Below are 14,852 nucleotides of genomic sequence, written 5' to 3' on the forward strand. Positions count from 1 at the left end.
CCATACAGTGTTGAAAGAAAAAGTGTGTTAATTCTTAAGAAATTTTGTGATGATTCCAAAGACATTCTATCACATTTATTTTGGTTGCCATATATGATTGTGTTGTGCTATATAAACATTATATCACTGTGGTTATCAAGCTAAAACTTGCACATGCATAAAAAATGTGAATTCGACGAAGTAAAGAAACACGAAATTGAACCGATGTTACATTAAAAATTTAAAGTGATGGGGTGAGCCTAGTTTAGAAGCTTGCGCCAGTGAGTTGCGAACCCTAACATGGCATAGGAAGGTATTTTGGCTCTTATCGGTGTAGGCGATATAAGGTTGGCGGTGCTGGTGTCACAACATAGACCGTTCCTTTGGGGCAGACCGTGATGTCACGACTCGGGTACGTAACCCTGGTGTGTGGGCATCATTGGTAGTTACAGCAAGTAACATTTGAATATTTGACCAAGGAGGAGTCAGAATTGCCCGTGGCTATTGCTTAGCGGTTGAATGGAAATAATGCTCCGTAAGGAGTTACTTAAATTTATCTGATAAACTAAATCTATGAGAATTTAAAAAGAAAAGTATGCATTTTCCTTATGATGAATTACTATTTCTGTTTGCCATTTTTTATTTATTTATTTATCTATTGTTATTATTTTAACTGTTGGCATTCCTGTTATGCCTATTAAATGCTACCTGTTATTCTGTTACTACGCATTATTTGTTAATTGTGAGCATTATTATCGGGGTGGGCATTTTCTGGTTGTATTATATTACTGAGCTCGTCGCTCGGTGGCATTCTCGTTGCCCTGGCATTTTATGTCAGGTACCGAAAAAAATGAAGAAAATACCGAGGCCTTGCAAGGTGACATTCAGCCTTGGTTAGCTTGGAGAGTCCCCAAGTTCCACGAACCATTTTCTAAGTTTCCTAGTTTTCTCTAGTTTCCTTTTATATTTGTGTTTTTTTTTTTTTTTTGGTACTGAGACTAAGTTTTAAGTTTTATTAGAATTGTAATTTGAAAACTTTCAATTTCTGGGTTGTTAATTAATGGATGTTAGTGATATTGGTGGCAACATTGATTTTAAGTTCTAAATCTTATTATGATGTCCTTAAAAAAATTTTGGGGCGTCACATACCCCGCTTGAGCGCAAGAGTTGCCGCTCGAGCGGAGTCACTAAAATGCGTGCAATTGAACAGGTCTTCGCTCAAGCATCGCAACTTACCCTCGAGCGCAAAAACACGTCTCTCAGTATTTGTGCAGACAAGCCAAACTACTGAGAAGGTGCAAACTCCACTCGAGCACAAATGTTCCCACTTGAGCGGGAAGACCAAAACCAAGGAGAAAATTACAACTCCATTAAACTGAGTTTGTTCGCGGAATTGGCATTAGGGACCTAACAATCTCCCCCTTTGTCAATTTCCGGACAAAAATTTTCTAACAATTTTTCCTAAACACACACGCTCTAGACACACTCACTAACACAACCTATCAAACACAAAAAAAAAACACTGTAAAACATAAATGCCGAGTTGGTAGAGAAACACTGAGAAACATGTTGAACAATCCACCTGTGGAAATGACCAAATACCAAAAAAAACTAAAACTGTGAACGAGATGAGATACAAATAGAAATAATGCATGAATGTAAAAAAAAAACCCACAACCATCGCATTTCCAAGATCCAAGATATCTCATAATCCATAATCCAAAGATTTGTGTGTCTATGTCCAACATGTACAAACCAGTAGCCAACCACATGCAAAAATATCCAAAATCAGTGTCTGTGTCCAACATGTACAAACCAGTAGCCAACAATATCCAAAAATAACAACCACATGCAAAAATATCCAAAATCAACAACCACCATAAGTCTAAACTACTCCCCTTTTTTGTTTGGGAGATAAGAAGATAAAAGGGAGAAGCAAAAAACTGTCCAAAAAGAAACAAACTCAATGATCGGGCGGCGGTAAATGTGGCTGTTGCAATTGAAGCAATACAAGAATCTAATCCAGCTGTGGAGTGGTTTAGGTAGCTGACTGCTCAAGATGGCTAAGCCGACCATCGAAAGCATCTAGATGGGCATCCATATGAACCAACTGCTGAGTCAATGACTGCTTAAAGCAGTGAAACTAGTCACGTATAGTCTGAGGAGGTACATCTGGCTCCTCTATGCCCGCTGTGGCAGTATCAATCTCAGCCTCCTCTACCGTAAGATCAGCATCACCTGTAGAAGAAAGACCGGCTCTAGAAGACTCCCCCTTAAAATGTGCATGACTTTAAGACACGGTTTTCTTAGTAAAGGGTTTAATGGAAGTGGCATACTCATCCTCCTCATAAACTGGAATCTCAAGTTTAGACAGAAGACGGTTGATCAGATAACCATAAGGCAACCCTAACTGTTTGTTCCCAAAAGCGACAATCATTTTGCAAAGAATAAGGGTGGCAAGATTGATGGAGAGAAGAGAACAAAACCTTGTTCTTAATTGATTTCAGAATAATGAGTGGTGACTATGATATTTGCACAGACCATAAAATTGAGCAGACGGAACTGGGGAAGGAGTTTAAACTGTTTAATCAAAGCGCCCTTGACCCAATTACGAGGCGTACCACACAAGGCAGTGGTCACCTCGTTGAAATCACACGTGGGTCGGACAGGGTCAATGCCTAAGAGCTCTCTAATAAGATCAAGAGCTCTCTAACAAGATCAGGGGTAACAGAGATAGACTTAGACCGAACCCAGGTGTGGAAGGAAAGGCCAATATCATCAAAACAATCTCTAAAAGAAAACCCTAGAGCTCTCAAAACAGATCTAGAAGCATTAAACCTAAAAACGGACCTAAACACATATATATAGAAAACAGGGGCCGCGTACCCCGCTCGAGCGCAGGACTTACCGCTCGAGCGGAGTCACTAAAATGTATGTGATTAAACAGGTCTCCGCTCAAGCGCTAGAACTCACGCTTGAGCGCAAAAACACGCCTCCCAGTATTTGTGTAGACAAGCCAAACTACTGAGAAGGTGCAAACTCTGCTCGAGCGCAAATGTTTCCGTTCGAACGGGAAGACCAAAACCAAGGAAAAAATTACAACTCCATTAAATTAAGTTTGTTCATGGAATTGGCAACAAGGGACCTAACAATACGTAAGAAATGACTTATCAAAAGATTTTTAGGCTATGTATGGTTTGATTTTTAGATTTTTTTTAAAAATTAAAAATTAATTTGGTTAAGAAATAAAAAATAAAAAATAATTATCATTTTTATATAATTTTTATCTTTCGAGTGATTAGAAATAATTTTTTACAAATTAAATATATTTCTTCATATTTATTATTATTAATTTTTTTTTTTAATGTCAGGGGGATCCGTATTAAATTGAAATCTTAGAGGGTGTCAATGTAATTTATCCTTTAAAGTATATGTAAAGGTTAATGATAAATATGTCATTTTAACTTAAATTAACACCGTCAAATAATTACATTGACAAGGAGGTCAGTGTAATTTTTCAAATATGAAGGGAAACTGTAATAAATATAAACCTCCGGAGGTGTCAGTATAATTTACCCATTCAGTTATATGATTGTTTGACCTTTTCAATTTTTTTACCTTTTTATCAATTTAGTCAAGTGTTATATATTTAATTAAATTATTATTATTATTATTTTTTTATATTTTTATTTTTTATTACAATTGAGGTCAACATCAGACCAAATTGTGAAATAGAGACCTAACCCACTCAAATCAGACTACTTCAAAGTCAAAATTTTAGGTTCAAAGGCCCAACATGCTTAAACATCCACGAGCTTAGCTCAATGTGAATTAAGATTTAAGGTGTATTTTTGTTTCATGATTTTTTACTAGCTCTCAAAATGGAGAAATTTTTGGGTGCAGATAGAGCAGGTGACATGTGGTATCTTCTTTTTTTTTTTTTATTGGTTGAGAGAGTGTGGACTACATTTATGTGTTGAGTGATGGGGAGACAACACGAGAGATCATGATATTTGTGATTGATTGAAGGCATCATGTGACATACCACATTATACGCTATCTTCATCAAAGAATTTTTCATCAAAATGGCTCAATAGGTCTCCTCTCACACGAGGCATGGGTTCAATCCCACAAGCTGGTCGAGCTTCAAACCATAGGCTTAGGCATGTTCTCATTTGGGTTAGGCCATAAGCATGTGGCCTAATGATAATCCTTCATTGTATCCCTTTTGAACGTAAGTTATCGCCTTCTTTTACAACTTCATTTATGGTGATTATGTTACTTTTATATATATATATATATATATATATGACACGTTGGGATTTGGGAATGTTGCTGTGCAGCTCACGCAACAACATTTGTTGTGCGGAAAAATAGGCCCATTTTGGGATCTATTTTGATAATTCAAACCGTTCACATTTTAGAATACATCAAGTAGAACATACCTGTAAAAAATCAAGTTCGGATATCGTTTGTCTATTCATCCACTCACATTTGTATTCATTTTAATACTTTAAATCACAATTACTATTTATTTTTGTAGATACAAATCTGAGTGGATGAATAGGCAAACGATATCCAATTAACTTGATTTTTTTGCAGGCATGTTCTACTTGATGTATTTTAAAATATGAACGGTTTGGATTATCAGAATGAGCCCCGAAATGGGCCCATTTTGCTACACAACAGATGTTGCTACGCAGCCTGCGCAACAGCATCCCTAATTCCATATCATTGTGGGTTGTTTTGAAAAGAAAGTTAAAAGTTGGTTTTTATTTTTATTTTTTTTTGCCTTTTTTTTGAAAAAAAACGTGTAAAAAATATGAGAGGTGATGTGATCCAAAATGAGTTGAAAGTTAGAAAATAATTTTTAATTATCTTCCCAAAATAAACCTGTATATGTATGTAATTTTTTGTTATGCATGACTAAACTATTTTTAATTTATTATCACTCAACTTATGCTTAACAAGTGTTATTCCTATCATTTCATAAATATAGTCATTTATAATTTTATTTTTCTTTGTCGTACCGAAATCTATCTAAGGATTCTTATTTGAATTACATTTATTTTATACACATTTTGTTTCTTAATGACTTATAAAAATACCCACATAATTTTATTTATGACATTTTATGGTCAACTTCAACGAGTAACATAATACAACTATTGCATTTAATATTTACTTGTATTCTGAACTCTCTGGCTTAGACTTACATAAAAAATAAAATCACCTCTGTATTTTCAGAGTTGACTGCTGAAAAATTTAACACATTGAGACAAGAAAATGGTTTTACTAGCACTGCCAGATTTTTATTTATTTTCTATTTTGGCAACACTGGGTCCATTTATGATGTTGACATTACAAGTTTTATAATATGAGATTTAATCTTAACAGGCCACAAAATACAAAATATTATCATCTATATTTTATAATATTTTTGAGACTTCTATTTTAACTTTTCTCACAAAGTTTGAACCAATTGGAATGACTGAATATGCTTGCCTAGTGACAATATTTTTTTGGAATACTTAAAAAAAAAAAAAAGAAGTATATCCTACACATTCAATTTTAGGTACATCTACACAGCAAGCACTCTATATTTGAAGTGGTAGAAAAGTGGCAAGCATTATTAAAAACAAACAGGCAAAAGCTTGAAAAGCAAAATCACTCACTTAACTTTTTTTTTTTTTTACTATTTTATATTGATTATTTTATTTAGATATAATTATTATAAAACAATAAAAATAAATCATATTTTACCTGGAGATAATTATTATAAAATTAATAAATATATATTTTTGTTCTCGAATTTTAATAACAACTGAATTTTGTCACTTGTTATAAAGAGTTTGAAATGGTTGTGAATTTGTTATTATTATTATTATTATTATTATTATTATTATTTTATAAAATTGCATGCCATTAAGAATCTATAGTAAATTTAAGTTTTGAGTATATAAATTTGATCATGCAATTGAAGACATTTCTGGTCTGTGTTAGTGTTAACATATTAAAAATAGTAATAATTGTTATTATATGTCTCTATCTATTAAAATTAGGAATATAAAATTGTATTTAATACTTTTTCATTATATAAAATGTATCTATAATAGACTTAACATTAAAATCCCAAATAACATTTTTCAACATATATGCTCAAATAATTAATTAGAGGTCATGTCTCAACACAAGAAGATAACATAATTTAAATCATACATAAAATTAACAGATTATGATTGATCATTTTTCAATATGAACACATGTATAACACTACCTGATAACTACACTAAATAGGTCGAGTTAATGTTGAACCTGCATAACACGAAATTGACATGAATAATCCATTTAACAAAAAAAATAGTTACACATATGTTAGCAAAAATTAGGTTTAAGCCAAATTGGCAGAGGTGATTTGACAGGGAAAACTAATTTTCACAAATAGCAGATTAATCAAAGTGTTGTGGTTGGTGTCCTATGCTTTGACAGATTCAAAGACTTCTTTGGAGGTTGTAATGTGAAGAAACAAGTACAAACAAACTGAAAATTTGATTAACAACACTTAAACTTGTAACTTAATTATAAGAACTAAATTACAAGCTTCATAGCATCGACAGGTCCTAATTGAGTTACAGATACTGAACTATTGATAATCTACTCCTAAGTACAAGAACTACCCCTAGATAGACTACACTACTCTTAGATTTCACAAGTGTTATGAATTTAGTTGAAGAGTCTTTCTCTCTTCGAATTTCCATCTCTTATATGGTTTCACTGGCCATGTTATGTTGCCACATGTCCATTGGTTGGTAACTTCCACTTATCCATGATCCCATGATCTCTCTTACCCTGCGACGGTCACTACTGAACTGTTGTAACTGCTCCCTTACTTCTAAGCCTTCACACTTTACAATCATCAACTTCCTCTGTCGATCCAATGTTTCTTTATGTTGTCACATATTCCTCATCACTTTGAGCCTTAGATTGACTATAGGTAAAGCTCCTTGTTTTGTACATGTTCGTTTCTATGAGCAACCCACTAAGTCCATGATTTAGTCTAATAACTGCTCCACCACTTGGATCATCCAATGCACATGACCAACTCTTTTTATGCCACCTATCCCTTTGACTGATGGAAGACTTCCATTCTTTATCATACGTCGCCCTTTGGTTGATCTACGTATCGACATAAATTTAACAAAAATGGATGCAAACAACATTTTAATATTATTTTCACTAAAAGATGACATGACATTTTTTAATCTTTTATATAATCCATCTAACTTATTAAAAAATCGTAAAATAAGATTTTAAAATTAATAAAGGTTTGTTTTTAATTGAGAATATATGTAATTTTTGTCTACTATTTGAGATAATCTTGTAAAATATTATATAGGAGTATAATCCTTGGAAATTAAAAATTAAATTTAATTAAAATTAAATATTTTTATGAATAATTGTGATTCAATATAAATTGGTTTCATTAGATCAACATGTAGTGAATAGTTTTAATTTTTTTTTATTTTAATTAATGTTAAATTTTTTTAATATAACATATTAACAAATATAAGTTAAATACGGACGGAAAATGTCAGATACAAACCATGCAAAATAATAAATGAATTGAGTGCGTTCTCAAACATTGTTATTCCAAGCATTAATTACAATAGCGCCAACTGTACACACTCAGAATAAAAACCCGCACATAACATGTGCGTTCTCAAACATTGTTATTCCAAGCATTAATAACAATAGCGCCAACTGTACACACTCAGAACCCGCACATCCAACATGTTTTTTTTTTTTTGAACGATGATCCAATAACATGTTTAATTTCGTGAGTTCAGATCGTCCCAGTCTCTCTGGCCTTCGAATCATCTGGCCTTCGAATCATTCATATTTCAAAATTTATTAAATAAAAATTAAATTGGTTGGATATCAAAAATTTTATATTCGGATCAACGAACTAAAAATTATTTTTTAAAAAAATTTAATAAATAATTTTTTGAACACATACTTTCTGATATTCGATTGATTTGAATTTTTATAAGTATGACATATTTAATAAATCTTAAAATATGAATAATTCAGATTATCGAAATTAGGTTAAAAAATGAGCCTAATGATCTAACAAGTAGGGAGACAAGGAGAAGATCCAAATTCCACCCAGGATCCTCTCCTTGCCTTCCTACTTGCTGGGCCATTGGGCCCAATTTCGATAATCCGAACCGTTATATTTTAAGATTTAATGAATATATCATACTTGTAAAAATCAAGTTGATCAGATATCAGAAACTACGTGTTTGGATCATTGAACTAAAAACTATTTTTTTTTAAAAATTAATAAATAGTTTTCCGAACACATGTTTTCTGATATCCAATTAACTTGAGTTTTTATAAGTATGATATACTTAATAAATCTTAAAATGTTTGAATCATCGAAAAAAAATGAGTCTAATGAAGTAGGGAGATAAGGATCCTCTCCTTGCCTCCCTACTTGCTGGGCTATTGGGTCCAATTTCGATAATCCAAAACGTTCACATTTTAAGATTTATTGAGTATATCATATCTATAAAAACTTAAGTTAATCGGATATCAGAAAGCATGTGTTCGGAAAACTATTTTTTAAATTTAAAAAAAAAATATTTTTTAGTTCAATGATCTAAACAATTAGTTTCTGATATCCAATCAATTTGATTTTTTACAAGTATGATATACTCAACAAATTTTAAAATACAAACAATTCAGATTATCGAAATTGGGCCCAATGGCCCAGCAAGTAAGGAGACAAGGCTAGAGAACAATGAGAGGATCCTGATTCTAGATAGAGGAAGCAAAACTCTCTATTCAATTTACCTCCCTACTCCATCTTTTAAAAATAGTCATATGTCCTCTATGCGGTTTTAAATTAAAATACAACTATTAACACTATTAATTATAGATGTAAAATGATTATAACACTCCCAAATTTTATATTTTTTGTTATTTTCTTTCTCTCTCATCTCTCATACACATAATTTATAATATCTAGTATTAATTCAATTAAACCACAAATAATTATAAATTCTTAATTATTTATTGTAATTATTAAATTTTTAATCTAATTTTAATTTAATTATATTTTAAATCACAATTAATTCTAAATTCTTAATTATTTATTATAATTTCTAATGTTAATCTAATTTTAATTTTTAATCACATTTTAGATCAATTCTTAATTATTGTTTATTTTATATTTTATTTAAGTATATTTTAAATCAATTCTTAATTATATTTTAATTAACATATTAATTTAATTTTAGGTTTGGAGAAAATAGGAGTAAAATTGTCCTTTTATTATATTAATTTCATTCTAATATAAGGAAAATGAAGTTTCTAATGCGAAAGGATGTAAGAGCCCTATATGCGCAACCTCAATTTCTTATTTTTTCAATTTAAATCAAATATAGAAAATTTATGTGTCTCACATGATCATTTCCTAAAATTAAATATAGAAACATGGTTTGTTGACATTCCAATTTGTTTTTCCATCTTCTAAAACTTCTACCTAAAATTCTTCATTCTTTAAAATAAATTAAACAAAAATCAATTCAAATCTATTTAAATTGTTTTGTTTGGTTGATTTGGAGCTCCAACATCTCATACTAAATTTTTGAATTTTTAAATTTAAAAATAATTTAAAATATATATATATATATATATTTTTATAATTTATCATTTTCTATAATGATTTTTTGATTTCTTGTTTTGGGAAATGAAAGATGAATAAGATCCTTCTTATGTACTTTTTCACTAACTAATTCTTTCTTCTATCCAAAAATCATGGGCATCATATATTATACATTCTCCAAGCTATTCACGCCATTCTCATCTTATAAATATTACATTCATGCAATGATGTAATTCAATATTTTTTCTCTATCTTTATCAGGCAATTGGAGGTTAGTTTATATTTAGTTTCTCGCATCCTTTAAAAAGACTCTTTCATCATTTAAGTTCAATTTATTTTTTATTTTATTTTTTTACTTTTAACTATTTTTTGTTTTTGCATTTCATATTCTGTGTATCATTTTTCCCTCTACTCTCTACTGACCATTATTTATTTATGTTTCTTATAACCATTTTTTGTTAGAAAATATTATTTCACTAGAATTTTTATGTAAAATTTTACTCCAAAATGATGTTATAGTATCATTTGTACAATAAAAAAAATGTTAGTGGACTCTTTATTATAAAATAATAGATTAAAATCCAACCAAATTATTATTAATAATTTTTTTATTAATTTTCTATTTTTATATCACTACTCAATTTTTATTTTTTTATTTTAATATTTTGTGGTATCATAATATGTGTTAATTAGCAATTAGTGTTGAATATTACTTCAAAAGTTTCTAATAATTTTTCTTTTCCCAATGAAGTTACGGCCATAATTACAATATTATAAAATATATATATATATATATATTATATTTAATTTATTTTTTCAAAACTATTAAATATGCATAAATATGTACATTTTATTATAAAATAAAAAATTACTAATGATGTATATTTACCTCTTTTAAAAAAAAAGAGTTTACTGCGCTTGTTTGGGGTGTATTAAAAAAATATACTTTTTATTTTTTTATCTTTCATATCATTTTCCTATTTTTCTGCATATTTTTTTGTAAAAATTCAAAAAGCACACTTATTTAGATCATTTCAAACAACTTCACACCGGTGCCCTTTGGTTTGTTTGATATGTGAGTTGATTTTTTAACTTTTTAGTTATTTTAATTTGGAGTTAAAAAGTCTTGTTTGGTATAAATTTTTTTATTTTTTAACTTTTGTAAGAGTGAAATTAAAATGATTATGATTTAAATGTGACATTTTATTTTATTAACTTTTTAATTTATTTTATTTTATTTTATTTATTTTTATTTTTATTTTATTTTATTTATTTTTATTTTTATTTTTATGTATTTTTAATACTAAAACAGCCTTTTAGCCCTACCATCTGGCATGCAAACGAGTGCAAAATCTCATCACTCCCATTCATACATCCTCCCCCATTTGATCACTGTCCTTCCCATCCCTCTTCCCACGGCCTCTGTTATACTTTTCTCTTTTGCAGTGACCACCGCCCTACTCCTTTACCGCTGACCACCACCATATTCCTCATCCATCCTCTCTCCTTAAACCATCAATGAAGGCCTCAACGTAGACCGGCGCCATATATTTTGGTATATGGATATGGGTAAATTTTTGAAGGGAAAAGTAGGTAGAACTTATATTTTATAGGGGTGAGCATGGTCCGGATTGGATCGGATTGGAGTAAAATCAGGATCAATCCGTTATCTACGGATCCTGAAAAATTGAAACCAATCCAATTCATTTAAATCATGAAACCAATCCGAACCAATCCATTTAAACACGGATTGGATCGGTTTAGGATCACGGATTTGCATAATTAAATAACAAAAAAATATATATAAGACTTTAATTTCATAAAAATATAAATATAGTACCATATTAGTTTCACAATAGCAACATGTCTTTTCATAATAGCGACAAACTGTTTTAGAATTTAAATAATCATACGAAAATTAGTTCCACCATAAGTATTTAAACTATTACAAATTAACACTAAAAACTAACAAACAAAAATAATAAAAAAAGATACTATGTAAGTTTAGGTTTGGATTTAAGTTTTATATAAAAAAGATAAGATACTATACAGGAGGGTGTATAATAAAAATATAGACTATTTGTATACGGTCCGAATCGGTTCCAATCCGGAACCGTGGGGTTTAATCCGGAACCAATCCGTGAACTACGAATTTTTAATTTTTCAATCCAGAACCAAACTACGGATTCAAAAAACCAATCCAAACCTACTGGATTGGACTGGAGTGGATCGGATTACGAATTTCACAGATTCCTTACTTAGACCTAATATTTTACACACATTTTTTTTTTTCTTTCAAATTCCTACCTAATTTCATAAATCAAATACAGTCTTTAAAGTGTATGAAAGATCAATACATTTGAAATGGGTTTACATCCACCATATCCATGAAAACCTAGAAAGGAGTGTATTGGTTATAATTATTTAATTTACACTGGAAACATTTTAAGAGTAGTCTGAATCTGAAGCCAATAGCAAATTACAATGGAACAGAAGGGGTTTAGATCATTTACATAATATTTAAAAGTATTGTTGTAAATTCTGTGCATTTTAATAACCATTTGTCCGTTTTAGGGCTACTCTGAGAGGGTGGGTGATGGAGGATGGGTTCTCCGACACCGAAGATACAGAAAGAGGGAAGGCAGAGAAGTTGGGGGAAAGAGGGAAGGCAATATATTGCATAAGGACGGGTGTAAATTTCGAGAACGGGTGTATTGATTGACATAAATTTAACATGGCTTACGGTGCTTCAACATCTCATAAAATTTAAAAAATATCTTTACATTTTATGTAACTTGATCATCTCATAAAATTTTAAAAATATTTTTACATTTTGCAGTTACCTTATTGAAAAAAAGGGATTTTTATTAATAAATTCATTTTAGAGTTGTTATAACCCATTAAGTCTACAAAGGAATATTATAACCTGATTAGTCCCATATACTTTTCTTTTTATTCCATAAAGTCTATTTTTCTAATTTTATATTTTTACATGGACTATTATGCCCTTATATATATATATATATACACTGTGTTAATACATAACACGTTCCTGTGATTTCGTCATTCAATTTTGGCAGTTTTTATCATTCTAATTCAAATGGATACATTTCTATCTTGCATGCTATCGTTCTATCGTTCTGAGACTTTGATGTGCTAGGGTTTCATTGTTGCTCTGGTTCGGTGATTTTCAAGTGAAGACGACGAATTTCATATTGTTCGATTTTCACATTTTCTGGAGTATAACTACTTCAAAGTGGTTATTTTCGAGTTTCTGGACAATTGTAGGATTGCATGATTAAGGTTAGTATCATTTTGGTTATGAATACATGTTCACTTTATGTTTTGATTTCTATGATGGATCAGATGCTCTGTTTTTTTATTGCTATGGATCAGATGCTCTGGTTTTTCAATTACATGCATCATACGTGGTACTGTGGAGGGGAGGTCGTTCAGATTATGTGAAGAATGTTATAATATTCCTTTTACTTTGATGTATCCATAATGAGGCTCTGTGTGAATGATATAATTCAGAGTTTATGAATCAATGTGAATGTTTACATCGTGGTCATGTGGAGGGAAGGTCATCAGATTAGTGTTGAATGTTGATCTGCTATAGTTCAGAGTTTGTGGAACAATGTGAATGTTTACATCATGTTAGTGTTACGTGAAGAATGTGGATGTTTGCATTTTACTTTGATGTTTGCTTAATGAGGCTCTGTATGGGTGATATAATTCAGAGTATACGTGGCAATGTAAATGTTTACATCGTGGTAATATTATGTGAATAATGTGGATGTTCTCACTTTACTTTGATATTTGCTTAATGAGGCTTTGTGTGGATGATATAATTCAGAGTATATATATCAATGTGAATATTCACATCTTGTTAATGTGAATTATGGATGTAACACTTGAACTGTACATGTATTCATCTAATTTTTGCATAATGTGAATTTTCATATCGATTTGGATTATTGTTGATTGTTGTGTTGTTGTGTTTTTATAGGAGATGAATACCTTTATGATGTTGGTGTATACATATGGTTGCAGTACCACTGTAATAAATGCTGCCCACGCATTGTGTTATTCGCATTTGGTAGACTGTTTGTATGAAAAATGGGGGGAGTTGTCTGCTGGTTCTATTTCATTGTTCTGTCGGTTGGCAAAGATTGTGTCAGTTGGCAAAGATTGTGTTACAATAAGATTACGTTGCGTTGGCAAATATACTAATGCATTAGTATTTGATTTGTGTTTTGTTTTTAATTTTTTAAGGTACCAATCTGATGTTTATGTTATTGTGTTTTGGATGAATGCATGGTGTTAACTTTCACACTTGTGTAATATAATCACATTATGTGAATAATTGCACATGAGTTGAAATTTTAAACATTTCTGTGGTGTGAATGTTCACTTTCTTGTTACTGTTAACAACATCAAAGTAGATGACATGAACGTTTACATCAATGTAACCATTCACATCATCAACTCAGAAGATGTGAATATTCATGACATCGTTGTTGTCATTCAAATAACCAGAAGCTGTGATGTGAATATTCACATCATCAAATTAATAGATGTGAATATTGACTTGTGTTAAGAAATATCATATTCACACCTGTCATATTGTATTACACGAACACTTTAAACAATATTCATATCCATGTAGTATGGTTTAAAACATAAGAAAGTGTACGATCATTCTGTGGTATGAACATTCACATCATGTCATGTGTCAGAAAAAAAAAAAAAATACAATCTCAATGTGCATGACCAACGCAAAATAGCCCTGAAAATTCATATACATATATTAACTGAAAAATATCTGTACAAGCAGTTATATGGACTTGATTTACAATTAAGCTAGTCTGCTCCAATATGTAAAACCTATTGACACTAAATTGTCTTTAATGTGGATAACAGATTTGGGTAACAGTGATAGGTGGACACCCCCCACCTATAGGTTTTCACATTGCACTGTCTTTCTGTGGTTCAAAAAAATGTGTACTAATGAGACTCTTATTTGACACCATTTAAAGCGATCCAGGCTGGCAACAATGTCTTTACGGTATACATGCGCCCTCATGATGTAATGAGTCTCTTATTTGGCTTTGGCACGGGATTCGTCTCTCTTTCGCTTGCCATAAAATCTATGGGAAGACCTGGGTATTCAAATAAGAACATTTAATTGGCTGAAAAATAG

This window comes from Camellia sinensis, chromosome 14 (assembly GCF_055761805.1).
Source record: "Camellia sinensis isolate YWXY chromosome 14, ASM5576180v1, whole genome shotgun sequence".
Taxonomy (NCBI): domain Eukaryota; kingdom Viridiplantae; phylum Streptophyta; class Magnoliopsida; order Ericales; family Theaceae; genus Camellia; species Camellia sinensis.